This window comes from Eublepharis macularius, chromosome 14, assembly GCF_028583425.1.
Source record: "Eublepharis macularius isolate TG4126 chromosome 14, MPM_Emac_v1.0, whole genome shotgun sequence".
NCBI classification, from domain to species: domain Eukaryota; kingdom Metazoa; phylum Chordata; class Lepidosauria; order Squamata; family Eublepharidae; genus Eublepharis; species Eublepharis macularius.
The window spans coordinates 35,814,760-35,828,305 of NC_072803.1; positions in this window are offsets into that span (position 1 = coordinate 35,814,760).

Genomic DNA, 13,546 nt, shown 5'->3' on the forward strand with positions numbered 1-13,546 from the left:
GTTTCCATGGTCAAGATAAGTTATTTTTAGAATTGACGGTTGTAAGCATCACAGTCAAGGAGCCGCCCAGCTTTATGACAGTCTCATCAGAATCTATATCCTCTGAGAAGTTCCTTAAGGGCCCTGCTTATTGCAAGATGAGACCAAAATGCTGGTTGGTTTTCTAATCAGGGCTGGTCCTCATCTGGGATGAAGAATGCATGGAGACCCTAACAAACAATTTGTGTTCCAGAGGACTAATTCTTTCTGTCATGTTCTGCCCCTAAAAGCAATATGAGTGGTAAACACCTGGGGAAGTGTGTTCCATAAACAATGGAGAACAGCTCTTACTTGATCGTGTTCAAACTTGGCACACATGCATAGATGCTAGGGTTACCAGCCTCCAGGTGGTGGCTGGAGATCTCCTAGAATTACAATTGATGTACAAGTGATAGAAATAATTTCCCCTGGAGAAAATGGCTACTTTGGAAGGTGGCCTCTCTGGTATTATACCCTTCTGAGGTTCCTCCCCTCCCCAAACCCCACCCTTTCCAAGCTCCACCCTCCAAAGTCTCCAGGAATTTCCCAACCCTAGCTGACACAACCCTAACAGATGTGTAACAGATTAATAGGATGTTTCCCTAATTTTGGTTACAATAAAACATAAGGCAGGAGACAGGGGAGTGCAAGTGGAGTGGTATAAATGCCTGTAGGAGCTAGTAGTACTTGGTTCAAATCTCTCCTCTGTCAAAAGCTTGGGGCGGGGGGGGGGGGCGCAGTTTGGCAAGCCAGACTCAGCATATCTTCCTACATTAGCAATATGGAATTAATAATACTGACTAACCTTACAGCTTGTTACAAGGATCACTGAGATAATATATGCAAAGTAGGTTGAGCGCTGAAATGCTATGTGCATACTAAGTAGGCAAGTGCTCAACTGCACGGGGCCCAGGCCATTCAGGCAGCTGGAAAAGTTTCAGGCAGAGTCAGCAAAAGACTACCATTCACAGCCAGGGCTAGTACTGGGCTCTGCTTTATTTGGTTCAGTTATGTACCTTACCCTTAAACATATCTCCTTCCTTCTAGCAAGGCTCTTGTGCTGTTAACAGTTTACACAATGGCAATTCAACGGGTGCAGCCTTTTGTGGCAGTGGCCCAGAGATACAAGGAAAATGCACCTGTTAAATGTTTGCCTTCCATGCAGCAAATTCCTTTCAGTAAAAAAAAATAAATGGCAATTTGAACTTGCTGTGCGTGGAGTAGCTGCTGCCTCCTTAGACTCCTTTTTCAGCCTCCAGGTTAACTCTCCCCCCCCCCCCCCACACACATATATTAGCACATAGGAATCAAGTTTCAAACAGGGTTTCCATCCGATGACCTCCAAAATAAAGAACAGGTTGTGATATCATAAAAAACCTGCATCTTCCAAGTGTCAGAACATTACTAGGACTTTATTAGAATATACCATCCTTGTAAGGTATTAAACTTGTTTTTTTGCAGTTATCAGACATCTCTTTTCCATTAATTCTAAATAAGGAACTGCTTCTTGAAATAAAAAACAGGTGGGAAGCTCGCATGCAACACAAATCTGTTTAACTGCAATGGCTACGAGCCACAGAACTCTGGAAAGTGAAGTTATGTTACAGGACCAGAGAGCTCCAACAAAGGGCGCACACACAAGACCAGAATCTCCCGGGTTCTGTGAAGGAGGCCTTGATGATAAAGCTGATTTAAATGTACAGTATAGCCATCTTTCTCTCTCATCCAAACAGCCAACTAATGGCTCCTCCAAGACGAGGGCAAAGATTATCAGGCAACAGTGTTTCCCAAGTTCCTTGCCATCTGCATGCCTCACAGGAGTTAAATCCACAAGCTTGGAAGATGATGCTTTCCTGTACGCAGCCGCTCTGGGAATTTCTACTCTGAGCCTGCAACAACTTCCCACACATTTTGCAGGGTTTCTAATGTCTTCCTGAGCAAGCAGCTTAGTCTCTCTGAGGGTTCCCACAGACGGTTTGGAAATTGCTTCTCCACTCCAGTGTAAGAGAATGGTGAGCCAACATCCATCTGCTTCGACAAGCCACTTTACTCTGCTGAAAATGTGTAATTTGAAAAGGGCTCTCACCAGGGTCTCTTACTCAATTTGATTTCTATAGTGGAGCTCATCCCCATGGGAGATAATAAGAGAATCGTATTCCCATGGCCACTGAAAACGACATTAAACATTATTTCATCAAACACATGGTCTCATCCACACATTTGGCAAGATAATGGGAAATAGGAGGGTGGGGTATAGACAACCACCAACTCTCCCATGCAAATGCTTGTCTCCTGTCCCTACATAAATGTTATGAGGAAAACATGGGACTGGGAGATCCATATTTCCCTCTGAAGAAGTGAGCTGTGTGACTCATGAAAGCTCATACTCGATCCACAAATTTTGTTAGTCTTATGGGTGCTACTGGACTCTTGTTCATATTTCCCTTGTTAGTTTGCCATTGTGTCACCACCTTTTTGGTAAATTTCAATGAGTAACCACAACCCATCCAAATTTATTTGCAAAGAGCCAGCTAGGGCTGCCAACTTCCAGGTGGAGCATGGAGTTCCCCTGACATTACAACTGATCTCCAGATTACAGAAATCTGTTCCCATTTAGGAAATGGCAGCTTTGAAGAGAGGTTGGGGTTGGCATAATATCCCTGTTGAGCAGCTCCCCTCTAACCAAGCCCTGCCCTCCCCATATTTTACCCCCAAATATCCAGGAATTTCCTCATCTAGAATTGGCAACTCTACAGCCCGCAAAGTCAACAGATCAGGCACTAGGGTTACTAACACAAGGCTGGAACTGGTGAGAGACTCACAGGGAAGGGAGCTCTCCAGAGACATAATGACATCATCCATGGTTTAACCATGACATGATGATGACAGTTCTGTTTGTGCTGGAAGTTACATCAGCGTGTCAAGAGACACTGGATCCCCTCACTCCCATTTTTATTCCACTACCCAGCTGCATGGGGGCAGGAAGGGCCCAGCAGGAACATGGCAACCCTAGCAGGTACACTGGCTCATTTTAAACATTGTCTGGATTGTATTATTTGCAGACACCTGCTGTGCGGATCTCCAAAGTTTGGATTCAGTTCTGTGTTTGCTTCTATTGAAAGCTGGCTGGGCTTCTCGAGTCCTCAGAAAGCCCAATTGTTAGCCTCCCGAGCCCCCTTGAGCCTCCTTCTGACAGATGGTACTAACTCCATATTATGCTGGCTTGTATCCAACCAGAAGTGGACTTTACGGAGAGGAAGTTTCCCGCTTCCCCTTTCAGTAGCAGCCCACTGAGTGCCTTGAAATGTTGAGCTTGGAGATTGCCGTTGCCATAAGAATAAGCAGTGACTACGTGTACAATTTTAGCATCTGGTTATGTACTGTTTAGTATTCCTGGAAGCAACAGGACAATCTCTCTTCAGCAGGCTGCCTCTCTGAGTAAAAGTAAACCTTGATTATAACAGATAATAGACCACATTTACATGATGCATCCTTCAACTTCCAGTCGCCTGTAAACCTTTTGGCTTGCAAAATTAGAACCTTGTAGCTTTAGCTTGGACTCAGACCAGCCAAGTCAAGGGGTCACATGCCTTTAACATCAACTCTAATAGGAATATATGCCAGAAGATGAATATAAATCCAGATGTAACTATCATGACTCGCCTTATTTAAAAGCATCCAAGTGGGAGGGGGATGTGGTGTGGGTACAGAGTACAGAATCGACACAGTCCCTGCCCATTTAACCATCCATTTTCTTTTTCCCTGAAAAGAATTTAGGGTCTAATGTGGAAGTTTTCCTGCAATTTGAATATGAAACTGCAGCATTTTTTCCTCTGTTCTTCCTGTACTACATATCGTGTGTCTTTGTCTTTAGTGTCCAAGGAAGCACAACTGTGTGTTCTAAGCCACACAAAAACTTTTGGAAATACTTTTTGGATCTGTGTGTATATTTCCAAACAAGTGGGTTGTGTACCAGCACAAACTGGGTCTTAGTAGTCACATCATGTTCCTTTGGGATGACAGCAGGGTTTGAGTCCAGCGGCACCGTAGAGACCAACAAGATTTTCAGGGTGTATGCTTTCAAGAGTCAGAGTTACCTTCTTCAGACATCAGAGCTCTGGCTTACACCTTGAAAATCTGGTCAGTCTCTAAGGTGCCAGTGGACTCAAATCTTGCTGTTCTATTGCAGACAAACACAGCTACCCACCTAAAATTTTGGGATAACAGGAATGCAATGAATTGACTCCCCAAGACAATCCACATAGAGATTTGGGTACCCAACTGCAGTGGGTTTTTTTCCCCAAGTGTCCTCCCAACATCATTGTCCATTTGTTGTCTTTCTATGGTTTCTTCATCATTCCTCTGGAATTTCTCAAAAATCAGATCAAAGATGGTGGAGAGCTGAGGAAGAAACACTGAGGAAACCATGATTTATTTCAAAGCAAGAAAAATGGCAGCTTTTTGCTATGCTCTGAAGGAGCTAGAGAACAGCATAAGAAATGTCAAACAAAGAAGGCCTTGATTCCAATGTTGCTTCAGTTGAGAGAGAACTCACATGGTAGTCCTGCCTAAGCCACCAGCCTTTCAGCCTGAATTCCTTGTCTTCTTTGCCCTCACCAAAGGACTAAAAGCAACAGGATTTTTAATTTTTTGACTTGCCAGCTTCCATTTAAGAACAGGAGCTATTTTTCAGGAAAGCAATATTGCTGGTTTTTAAAAAATCGGCAGGGTAGTGCCCCAAAATCTAATTCTCTTGCCAGCCCAGCTCTGCCCAACCAATGTTCTATCCTGGCTGAGAATGGCTTTTTCAAGATCACTCTTGTCCTGCTTCAGTGTATCCAGGTTGGTAGGGGGCAGAGGGGGGAAAACTTTTGCTACTGTGTACAGAAGGGCTAACTTAAGGATTCATTATGAGAATCTAAATTTTAAAGGGGGGGAAGTTATTCTTCAACTTACTTGTTTTCAACACTAAGAATTCATGGATGCTAAAATACATATTAGGAGGTTACAGATGCTGCTGTTGGTTATATTTTATGGCAGGAAGAGTCATCCCTAGCGTTCTTCAGGGGTAAAAATATAAAGCTGATTGATTGATTGATTGATTGATTGATTGATTGATTGATTGATTGATTGATTGATTGATTGATTGATTGATTGATTTTCTCATTGAGATCCAAGGTGGATTACAGTGGGCAAGTTAAAATACAATATAATCAACAGCTAGGATATTCACTGAGCAAAGCGGTTAGGACATTCAGTGAAAGAGAGACATTAGGTAGCATAAAAATTGAAAAACAAGCATAAAGGCAAGCACAGAAGTGAAATCTTTCTAAAACAAAGCATAACTAATTTACATGATGTGTTTAGCAATGTGGAAACTCCCTAACAGGCACATGGCTACCCCAGCAGACAGTATTCAACAGAGTAGTGTATAGTCCCTGTACATACCAATGCATACTCTCTGAGCTGCTTCTGACAACATGGCCCTATTATCTGGGCTAAAAGCTCGCCTGAATAATTCAGTTTTGCATAGTTTGTGGAAGGCCAGGAGAGTGGGAACTTTCCTGACCTCTTCAGGCAAGCCATTCTGTAAAGCAGGGGCTACCACAGAGAAAGCACATTGCCAGGGAGCTGTTGATTTTTTCCAACTGCAGGGTGGTATCTGCAGAAGGCCCTGTCCAGATGACTGAAATGGATGCACAAATATGAGGGCAGTAATGAACGAGGTAGTAATGACCTTGAATTGAGCCTGGTAACTGATGGGAAGCCAACAGACTGACTGCAGAATGGGAGTGATATGCAAGCTCCATCTAGCTCCTGAAAGTAAACGAGCTGCAGCATTCTGCACCAGCTGGAGTCTCTAAGTCAGCTTTGAGGGGAGAGGACCCAGGGCTTTTTTTCAGGGGGAGCGTGGTGGAACGGAGTTCCAGAAATTCTTGAAAATGGTCACATGGCTGGTGGCCCCACCCCCTGATCTTCAGACACAGGGGAGTTTAGATTGACCTCCGTGCTGCCAAGCAGCGCAGAGGGCCATCTAAACTCCCCTCTGTCTGGAGATCAGGGGGCGGGGCCACCAGCCATGTGACCATTTTCTCCGAGGGCAACCCACTGAGTTCCACCACCTCTTTTCCCAGAAAAAAAGCCCTGAGAGTACCTATGTAGAGTGCATTACAGTAGTCTAGTCTCAATGTTACTGTGCCATGAATCCAGGTAGCCAGATCAGTTGTGTCATCTTCCAGACTAGTCTGAGTTGTGAGAAGGCCTTTTTATATCTGGCCTTCTCCCCAGTGGGCATCCAAAGTTCCCGTCACCTAATTAATCAAAGGGCCTTTGGAAATTGACCTGTACTGTTGACTGTCCTGTTGCTTCTAACGTTTAAGGCTTTATCTGTATACTTGGGAACTGCTTTCAGTGCTTGTTTTGTCATACCATTTTTTTGAGCCCCACAAATCCCATCTAGTGAAGAAGGTTGGTAAAGATGACTGCTGTACTACATAGACACGCTCTGAACTCTTGTAAAGTCCTGTATTGACTCTAAACATTATTCTGTTTTTAATTCAAAGCAAGATGTGGGAAGTGCTCCTTGGCAGCTTGTGGTGGTGACATCAATTGGCAGATGGATCCCGGTGGAGTTGCATTTAAAGAGGCCCTGAGCACTTGGGACCTTGTTCCTGGATTTGGGCAGCAGCAGGGGTGGGGGGGGGAGGAGGGGGAGGCTTCTGTGCCTTTGAGGGGCTCTCTTGCGTTGGCTTTTTCTCCACGTTCCACTTAAGGGACAATGGGCAGCCACATCCTGAGAAACGCCTCATATCCTCTGCCCAGCTGCATTTCCCCAGAGCTTATAAAATATATGGATGTATCTGTTTGTTGTAATAAAATTTTGACTCTCCACTTTATTAACTTCAGGAAACAAAAATGAGTTATGGTCATCGGGGGACAGAAATGCGTTGAATAGAAGAACAAACATATTAACTTGTTTTTCTTCTGAATCCTCATCATCTGTGATTTGGCTTATTTTATCCCACTGGAGTTTGCTTTCTGATCTTGACAACCAGGAAACCACAGTCCCAGCTGCACACGGGCCTTTATGTTAGCAACTGAGGAGAATTATGTTTTACTCGTGAGCTTTCAGTGGCAAGAGGAAACCTGGTACATCATATATATCTTGCAAAAAGTAGCAGCTAGACCCTCATAGAGAGGTGAGCCATATTGATTGGGGGGTATAATTTTCACTTGGTCACATCTGGGGCTATAAAGAGTGGTCTGCTAATATGTCTTTGGTTGACAGCAGGCACATGGTGGCTTCTTTAGTTTTGGAGGAGAATAGGGTCTAGAGATGGGCAGGAACTGAAATATAAACCAAAGTTTGTCACGAACTGGGCCGGTTTTTGGTTCGCGAATCGGTGGTTCACCGGAGCTCATTTCTGACAAACCATGACAAACCACTATGCATTTTAGAGCAGTTTGTTTGGTTCATGTTTCGGTTCATCACTACAGACAGCCTGGCATCGATCAATCTGTTACCTAGGCAATGGGGGGGATGGGCTTTCTGCAGACCTTCTGCTGCCCCAGAAGTGACATACATATGAACCAAATGAACCAGTTCACGAACCGGGCAAGTTCATGGCGGTTCATAGTTCGTAGTTTATGAAATGTGATGAACCATAAACCGCAACAAACCACCATATACTGGTTTCGTGCCCATCTCTAGTAGGATCTCATTTTGATGGTGATACTCTACTGTTTTTCTGTGGCTCTATCACTATTAGAGATTTTCTTGCCTTTCCTGATACCACCTTGGTCATCCACTTACTAACAATCTGAATTTGCAAAATGATAAAGAATCTTTTACAGGTCAATAAACAGATCTATTATGAGCATTAAGGGTTTTATTGTGTCATGTGGGTATTGTGATACTTCGTGTGTGTGCACGCATGCATGCCTGCTACAGCAAAAAGTGGAGGGAGGGGCTAAGCTTGGGAGTGTGAATCATTTAGTGGGCAATTCCTAATGCAGATTACTGATCTGTCTTTATCACGTTGCTATAGGATTAATCTATAGTCAGGAAGATTATAAGAAGGTTACTGGAAAGTGAGTGTTGCAATTAGGAACTTGATGAAGCAAGCAATTTTAGTTAGGGTTGCCAACAACTTAGAGAAAAATGTTCTGTCCCTTTAACAGGGTCTTAATGTGTAAGAATAGGCAGCTAATACTTTTCATAGCATGGAAGTCAATAATGTTGCCTAGTAAATAACATCCCGTTAAGCCTCTATTAAAAGGATGGGACATTTTTCTCCAGGCCTGTTGGCAACCCTAAGTGCAATGTGAGTCATAACTGGCAGGGAGCCTCTGAGCTTTGTCCATGTCCCTGCTGCTCAGCATGTGCCTGGAAGCTGAGCCTGCAGCTGATCCCACTTTTGCTAAACCATACAGGCACAAGTTCTAGGCCTCCATGATTAAGCTTTTCCTCAGGCACACGTTTTCCTATTTACAGCTCCTGGGAGGAAAAATCAGGCTGGCTAAATACTCCAGCATTGACTTTGTACAACTGGGGGAGCATATAACTACCAAGGACATTTTAAAAATAATATTTCGAAGTAGGACAAGAAGTATACTCCAATGCATTCTGATTAGCACATGTAAGGCAGTACATAATCACCAAGGACGTTTTAAAAATATATATAAAAACGTTCAAAAATGGCACAAAGGGAGGGGGAGGTTGTGTCGCTTATCATGCAGTGATGGCACAGGCACTATCCAGTATGTGTCTGTAATAGTTGCACAGCTGCACTTTGCATATAATATGCATATCTGTATTTCTATAATGGGTTAATGAATGTTATGGTTGTAGTGGAGAGGAGAGGTGCATGTGGCTTAGAGCTACAGAAGAGAGGAAGGCTGTCCTTCTGTTGATAAGTTTTGGATCTCCCACCCCTACCGGGGGACTGGCTAACCTAGCAATCCAGATAAAGGAGCAGCAAGGTATTCCCATGTGCTCAATTGCAGACAAACAGGCTAAAAAAAAATCAAGAGAGACTTTTAAAAGACACACATCAAGTACAAAAAGCAACACTTCCTATTTTGATATCCATGTTTCTGCAGCATTAGGATCTGAATCTCTTGTCTACCATGCAGAGCATTAGATCTGACATCCAGCTCTGAGGCAGAGGACATCAAATGAGCAGCAACACAACAAGCAGGTAGGATTGCCAACACCCTGGAGTGTTCTGTTCCTTTATTAGAGGCTTAATAGGATGTTATTTACCAGGTATGTTACTTGCCTCCAGGGCTTTTTGGAGGGAGGGAGGTAGTGCCCCTGGTACCACATGCGCATGCACAAAGTGCACGCACACTCCCAGGACCACACAATTACATCACTTTGGATCAGCTGGAACAAGGGGGAAGTTTTTTAAAGTTTAAATCGCCCTTGGTGAAAATGGTCACATGGCTGGTGGCCCCGCCCCCTGGACTCCAGGCAGGGGAGTTTTGATTGCCCTCCATGCCGCTATCTCTCTTGATACCCCCCCCCACTAACCCGTGGTGTTATGTTTATGTGTATATATCTTTATTTAAAAATTAATAAAAAGCTTATGAAAAAAAGGAGTCCTATATCTGAAGAAGGGAGCTCTGACTCTCAAAAACTCACACCCCTAAAATCTTGTTGGTAGAGTGCCACTGAACCCAAATCCTGCTGTTTCATGCTTTGCACAGTTTGTCCATTTCCTTTCTACTGTTGCCCTGATTTTCCCCAGCTGAACTATTCTTTATTGTCATTCTGCTTTGTTAATTAAAAATGCCTGTGTTGTCTCAGCAGAGTTCCTGCTGGGCAGTTGTCCCCCATTTGTCCTCCCCCTCCCCAGGAATTTGCCTCCCCCATGAGAAAAGTGGTCAATGAACTTTTGGAAAGCTCATCCCTTTCCTGCTGCCTAATAATGTGTTCTTCGTTCTCTGGCTCCATCCTCTTGCCCTTTCTAGAGATGTTAAGTAAGCTAGGGATTTGGAACGAGTTCCTGAACAGGGTTTAGGCCTTGACCCACAGCATGTCTTGTGTTTTACATTGGAAACATTATGTGAGCTTCCTAGACATGGGATACAAGCTTTGCAAGATAAGCCTCTACTAGGGCCATTTGGTTTCTATGCATTCAACTCTGCTTTTCTTATCGCTACTGCTAGTTGCTCTTAGTAAATCTCCTCTGCATGTTTTGATGTCCACGGTATGTCAGATGCCTGATGTCTCTGTATCAGGCATCTGACGAAGAGAACTTGATTCTCGAAAGCTTATGCTACAATAAAATTGGTTAGTCTTAAAGGTGCTACTGGACTCTTTTTGATTTTGCTACCACAGACTAACACGGCTAACTCCTCTGCATCACTGTCTTACTGATATTCTCCAAATATTGAAACATCTGCCATCTATTTCAGGTTAGGGAAGCCAACTTCCAGGCGGGGCCTGAAGATCTCCTGGAATTACAACTCCTCTCCGGATGACAGAGAACAGTTCCCCTGGAGAAAACGGCTGCTTTGGACGGTGGAATCTATGACAGTATACCCCTCTGAGGTCCCTCCCCTCCTCAAACCCTGCCTTCCTCATATCTCCAAGAGTTTCCCAACCTGGAATTTGTAACCCGACAAGCCAGTGTGGTGTCGTGGTTAGAGTCCCATACTAGGATCTAGGAGACCCATATTCAGTTCTCCACTCAGCATAAACCTTGCTGAGTCATTTTGGGCTGATCACTTTCAGTTTAACCTACCTCACTTGGTTATGAGGATAAAATTGAGGAGGAAGGAGAGAATGATGATGTAAGCCATTTTTTGTTCCCATTGGGGGAGAAAAGTGGGATATAAATCTCTAAATAAATAAGTTGAATATTTGGTATCTCTGTCTGGCACACTTTGAATCTCTGCAAATATTCGTTCAGCTCTTTCCTTTGGCTGTTTTTATATGTTCTGAAGATTGCAAAATGTGATGATTAGCAGTCAGGCACATAAGCCCATTGGCTTCATCCAAGGCTGATCTTAAACTCTCTTTTGAAATCTAATTGTTTTCTTTATGGTCATCACTGCATTGAATAAAGAGCCCTGTTGGCAAGGAGCTTTCCCCAGGACTGAGCTTGCTAGATCAAAGCTATTTGCAAGTCCTTCCCAGCCCATCTACTCACACATCAAAATTGCTGGCAAGCTACAGTAATTTATATGGCATTTGAATATATGGATTACAGTGACATTCTTAAGCAAAGCATTTCAGTCCCAGCCTTTTGTAACAAGAAATGGTGGGCAAATCCACATGCCCTTGGAGCGTCCTGGCATTGCGCTAAATGTTCGCTAAACACCCCAGAAGTATACCGCCTTTCTAGCGTGATTCAGAAATCGCACTAGAAAGACGCTATACTTCTGGGTGTTTAGCAAACATTTAGCACAATGCTGGGATGCTCCGAGGGCATGTGGATTCAGCTGGTGTTGAATAAATATGTAATGTGGATTATAAGTATTATATAAATACGGTTGCTTCCACATGGGGACAGTGGCTGTAAGCGATGGCATGATGTCTCTTCTTGGAAAGCCCCAGAACTGGCATCATCATGGCATAGAACTGATGACCATTTTTTAAAATATTTCTTTTTCTCTGAGCAGAAGTGGGACATGACTTCACTGGGGGCAACCCTACTTCTTGCCAGTGCAAATGGTGAGGAGGTATTCTGATATCTCCTCCTGCCCACCCTTTCTTCCTGCCACTGGAGCACATTTTGCCTGCTCCCCCTCCCCCAAATCAAGAATAGGGATGTTGCTATAGTGGTATGATACCACAGCTTTAAAAAATTCAAGCTGCAGGTTGGTGGAGAAAGGAGGGCTTAAAGGTCCTGTGTGGAAGCAACCAAAACTGGTATTGTTTCCCTCCTTTTTCCCATTTAAAGATTCCTAAGCAAGAGAAAGACGGTTCATATTCATAAGCTTAGGAGTACATGGAGTCCTCCCCCAGAGCAGCCTTCCAGTTGGGAACTGTTCCAAGATGGCTGTGTGTATAGCAGAGGTCATGTGAAAAGGAATAGCAATGTTACTGATGACACGCATATTTTTTAACACGCCTGCTCTTTAGCCCTCCTACTGAAGACCAAGCAAGAGGCTGTGTGTCCCAGATCAGGCCTCATTGCTTCCCTCCTGCCTGGGTCAAAGCTGCTGTTGCCAGAGAATTCAAATCCCTCAAGTCTCATCAGAGTGCTTTGGGCTCAAAGCTTCCTCTCTCTTCCTAGCCACCCTTTCCACCACCACCCCCGTTTCTTCTCTCTTAGTTGTATTTTCCCACACTGATGACACAGATAGGCAGAAATCAAGATTATGGGCGAGAAGAAATCACCCCAATGAGCAGAACTGAAACTATGCATGCCTCTTATCGTCATGTCAGTCACTGGTTCATCTCGGCACTTCGGGGATGGGCTTGGCCAAGTTCAGTGAGATGGAGAGCAAGGAGTCTGCTCTTTTCCAAAAATAATGTGCGCCTGCTGGATTAACAAACTAGATCTCGGTCTAGAAAAATAATCTGCTAGGTCCAAATTATTTCTGTAAAAATTGGTAGGGGTTCATTCATCCTAAATGATGCAGATGTTTCCTCTGATCAGCCATTGTCACATACATCGATAGAACCATTGTGTGGTCAGGTAGGCCCTTCAGACCCTACCATTTCCCTAAAATGCAAATATAGAATCTGCATAAAAATAATGATTTGAGATGCACATTTTGTCACAGTGTCATTCCGCAAAACAGCTCCAAGATCTCCAGAATTGTATCCTGGCCAGGTTTTGTTTTGTTTTTAACCCCCACCCCAACTATTTTCTTTTTAGCTATATAAAATTCAGATGAACAAGACACAATGAACTGGTGGCCTAAAAATTATCTCTAAGATATATAAACTTTTGTTGAAACGGTACACGGAGGATGAAACAGTTAAAGTTCAAATGGTAAAATGGGCAGTGAATTTTAATAGATAAATTACAATGGACAGTTTGGAATATCTTTGGAGAAACACAATGAAAATATCGACAGCTACTAGTCTAAAAGAGAACGGCTATAAGATGATGTACAGATGGTATTTAACACCAAAAAAATTAGCAAATGCCAACAATCAAATGTCAAACAAATGCTGGAAATGTAAAAAACATGAAGGTTCAATGTATCGTATGTGGTGGACTTGTGAAAAAGCTAAGCTATTTTGGTCCAAGATTTTTGCTGAAATGTCATCAATTTTGAAAAGTAATATAGCAAAAAAGCCCAGAACTGTTATTATTGGGGTTAAATATGGAAAATGTTAATGTTAAGGATAGAGTCCTGGTTTATTACATGACAGTAGCTGCAAGACTACTGTATGCTCAACATTGGAGACAGGAGGAGCTGCCAGAAATTCAAGATTGGATTCAGAAATTGTTGCACTTGGTGGAAATGGACAAATTAACAAGGAAATTGAGAGAAGGAAATCCAAGGGAATTTGTGGAAGATTGGGGTAAACTTAAAAAATACTTAGAAAAGAAATGGGACG